Here is a 4,674-nt window from a genome sequence, read left to right as displayed (position 1 = left end):
AGCTTGGATAACATCATTTCGTCAAGCATAAAGCTTCAAAATCAATTTCATTTATTGTCAACTATTTCAGGCGTTCGTATTAAACATAAGAAGGATTGGGATATACACATATCCCAAACAGAATCTGGGGCTCGCTCCAGTTCCTTTACCAAAAGAACCCTGTGTAAACACGACTCCTCTTCTGCGTTGGATCCGTCTTCTTTCCACTGCTTTGCCGAGAAGAGGAAGGACGACTCGCCTCTTCCTCGACACACCCACCTTTTCCTTCACTCAACGGGCACTGGATGTTCCTCTCTTTGCTCTTGATTTCTTCTTGCTCTTTGTCTGCTCACTGTTTCTCTTCTTTTCTTTCTCACTCTTTTTTTTTTTTCTTCGTCTCTGTCCCTTCTCTGTATTTTTGGTTCTTTCACAGCATTCCACTCCGGATAAACGATTATCCTCATCTTCTGCTGCTCCTTTCTTCTGTCACGTAATCACCCGGTCCCCCCCTTCTTCCTTTCTTCATCAACCGACGCCATTCTTCTATTTCTTTCTTCTTTGCAAATTGCTCTCTGGACTCGTCTTATCTTTCTACCTTGAGTCATCAGCTCTCAACTATCATCATCAGTTCTCTGTCAGCCCATCTCACCTGCCCCCTCTCTTTCGATTTTTTCATTTTCCCCCCCAGCCTGAACATGCCTTCTATCGACGAGAAGGAAGAAGTTGATCCCAAACGGCGCCGTTTGAGCCGAAGAAGGGGATGGGCTGGATTTGAAAATGGGATTAAGCTAAGTTTTAGAGATTAAAAATCTACGGTGGACATTTTGGGTTCGGCCGGTTTGGGTTTTAGATCATGGAATTGGGCTTGTCTTCTCTTCATCCTTCTTTTTTACTCTTTTCTTCTTCCTTCTTCATTTCCATTTCTCTGTTTCTCGATTTTCTTTTCATTATGTTTGCCATCTCTTCCTCTCTTTATGAATTGTTATTTTTACTTTAAACAAAGTGAATTGAGAATGAGCATGCAAGAGATTAATTTTCTTTTCATTATTTTTACTTGAAGGCAAAACACATTTCCAAACCATGAAAGTCAGAAAGTCTGCTTCCAGGGGGGAGATGCTCTGACCAACGGCATAATACACATATAGAACTACGGACTGTCTGGAACCAAACAATAAAGCCATAAAAGAGTTTCCAATCCTTAAAAATCTCTGATTCTCTATTAAAACAAAAAAAAAACAAAAGTGAAGAGCTTGGGTTGCCCAAGCGGTTAGGCTCAATGGCATATGGGCCTCTTGGGACCATTTAGTCTGGAATTGTGAAGCTCTTTAAATGGCTAACCCAAAAAAAGCTGACAATTGATCTTAGATAAGAAAGCCAGTGGATCAGCGGAAATCTTCGGATTTCCCTCATCATACAAAGAGAAGAACTGAAGTACAAAAGCAAGAAAAGATACAAGGCCAAAACTTGTAGTCCAATATCAACAATTTAAAAATAAAAAAGAAATAAGGGTAAGTCGAACTTTTATCTTGTTATGACTATTCTTATTAAGAAAAATTACTCGCTATATAATGTTCTTTTCATTTAAATAATTCATGACTCACTGAAAATAAATTCAATTTAATCATTATAATTCAACAAATATATTAATAAATTAAATTATTCATTTTGTTAAATCAAATATTATAAATTATTTATTAATATTTTATAATACACTAATAAAATGACGAGTTTTATATCCTTAAAGAAATTTAATTTTGACTCTCAAATAAAGTTTGAAATAAACTTAATTTGATAATTGTAACTGAACCAACATATTAAAAAGTTAAACTTTTAACCTTACTTTATCAAGTATTATAAGTTGGTCACTCCTATTTTATAATACACAAATTTTTATTCTTACTAAATCAAATATTATCAGTTGGTCACCGTTATTTTATAGTACACCCATAAATTGAAAAATTTTATATTCTAAAAGATGTCAAAATTCTAACTTTTAAATAAAATACAAATTAATTAAAACCAGTAATAATATTAAAATTTAGAACATACTCAATAATATACTCAAACTTGCACGTCTTTAGCACATATGTTAAATGTCCGACAGCTATTGTGTGAAGTTGTTGAAAATTTTACTAGTCTCATTTAACACTTAAATTGCAGATTTCAAAAAAAAAAATCTCTGAATAACTTTTACTTTTTTTCTTTTTTTTTTCAAAGATAAAATATAAAAGAATAATAACGAGAATAAGTGGTTCTTAATTTTTAGTGAGTCCAATTTGATTTCATCTAAGCTTACATAACAAATACAAGTCATGTCTCTCAATCTCTTCAAATAATTGCATGATATCTTATCCAAACATATTCACGCCACAAATTTATTATCATCTTTGAATATTACATTTTAATAGTTAATAGCTCTTTTAACATACCTAAAAAATAAAATAAATTTACGTCGAATAAAACCTATATTTAACAACAAGGGCATAGCAATTCACTTGATTGGTGCGGAAACCTCATACGTCTACTGACTCGTATCCTTGCAAATAAAATCGCAACTCTTTTGGGGGCATTCGGAGATTTCCTTCAAGGATGTCCCTATGAAAAAGTGGTTCTCATGATTATACCGGCTAATGTCGGGACCAAAAGTGAAAAGAGAAGTCCCTTTATTATTGAAAAACTTTGTGGTATGTTAGCCCCCAAACAAACTTGTAGCAATCAACAAATATCACTCTCAACTTATCAGAATATATTCAAAACCAGTGAAAATGTCTTTTGCTCTTTATTGTGTTTGTTACTAGAGATATCATACTATGAAATTATTTTTTCACATTTTACAATATACTTAAATATTTTATAATATTAATTGATCAATAAAAATTTGTTAATTAATCCACTTAACTGCAAAAAATTGGAACTTAACCAAGTCTCTACAACGAAAATTCAAGAATCCAATTGCTGAACTTTTAATTGAGGCGGACATGAGGAGATTAAAATTCCATATACTTATCACAAAGATACGTACTTCAAGCACCATCGGTGGTACATATTCTCCCTTCACAAAGGTGCAAGTCTCTCTCATCCAATCATTAAATTCCAATCCTATACCCATCTCCTTTTTTACAAGCCAACAAGTCAAGAAAGAATCAACAATATGTCAACTGCGTTTCCATGTATTAGTGGAGTAAATAAATATAATGACCATTAGGCAAGTTGAGAAAGGAGCTTAACATAGCACCAGCAATGGGCGTGGAATGCAAATTTCAACTAACAAGCTCTCTACATGATCAAGCTTAATTATATTACAGCATCCATCAACTTAAGTTTAATGCAACTTTATAAAGCATATAACAAGTGGTTATAGAAAAGAGGATTTTTCAATTTTCTGTACACTCTGTACTAGCAAACTTTAGCCAAGAAAGTATTTTCTAGACTCTGGCGTGGAAACAAAGACAAGATAACACAATTCCACTTCCAAAAGGTCAGCATATCTGCCAAGATATTATCTCTCAAGCTGAGAATATACCTCGCGTTACAAGCAGCTACACACTTTTTGGCGATAAATTTAGTCCATATCTTGGATAGCATCATCTCAAGTGGAGGAATCAAGAGCTATAATGTGCTCAAAGAGAGAAAAGAAAAGAAAAAAAAAAAAAAAAACCATAAAAAAGGGAGCCACAGATGCTAGATTCAACTATGCAAAGATATTCAAAGATTTGGAAGCCGACCATTGAATTGAATGCCCATTGCCAAACCATCACTATTTCCATCCCAGTAAAAAGACTAGATCACCAATCTATTACGTATGATGTCCCAGATAAATCTAAGCCTAATACCATCTATAATGGTCAATTATCACAAGAAAATTCGAGTCTATCCAAAATTACAGCTTTGCTGTTGAACGAGAGCCATGCCCCAAAGGAAGAAAATCTAGAAAACAAGAAAACATTTAAAAAAAAAAGACATACATATACAACATCACTGTATTTATTTACCTGAACGGCATGGGCAGCTACCATGTAAGTGTAATAGCATCTGTTATGTCAGAGTCGGGTATTTATTTGTGCCTGAAGCATCTATTATGCTACTGTTAATAGCAAGACAACAGACAAAAGTAATTTCATGCTGTATAATTTAAAGCGTTTACTGTCAATAGCAAGACAACAAACAAAAACAATTTTTTTCTGTAGAATTTGAGAGTGTTCAATAATTGAAGAGAAAGATTCAAAATGAAAGATAGGGTGCACTAGACTTGCTTCTTCAATTTCAGTTATTAATTACCGTAATATTGTCTATCAGTTGTAGCAATGTTACCAGGCTTATCCCATCACCAATCAACTGTCTGATCATTCCTATCCATGCTTGTGTTTGAGATATCTAAAGTGAAAGTGCTTAAAAGGAGGAAGTTTATGCTACTTAAAACCATGTAAATTTTTATTTGAAAAATGAAGTAATTAGGCATTATTTAGGTAACATACTAATTGCAAAATATATATAATTTTATTTATAAAAAAGTATCTTTATTACAATTATTTTCTATTTATGTTGTTTTGTCTATATATATATATATAGAGAGAGAGAGAGTTAATCTTAAAGGGACATCAAAAGAGTAATTAAGTAAACTAATTTGATTAAAACAATTAAAAATAAAAAATTTATTATTGCAATGCTTATTTTCTTCATTATAAAAGTCATTTT

Source organism: Carica papaya, chromosome 4, assembly GCF_054855325.1.
Source record: "Carica papaya isolate Zhongbai chromosome 4, ASM5485532v1, whole genome shotgun sequence".
In the NCBI taxonomy this organism is placed as follows: Eukaryota; Viridiplantae; Streptophyta; class Magnoliopsida; order Brassicales; family Caricaceae; genus Carica; species Carica papaya.
The sequence above is the reverse complement of the archived record's forward strand: the minus strand, read 5'-3'. Positions refer to the sequence as shown.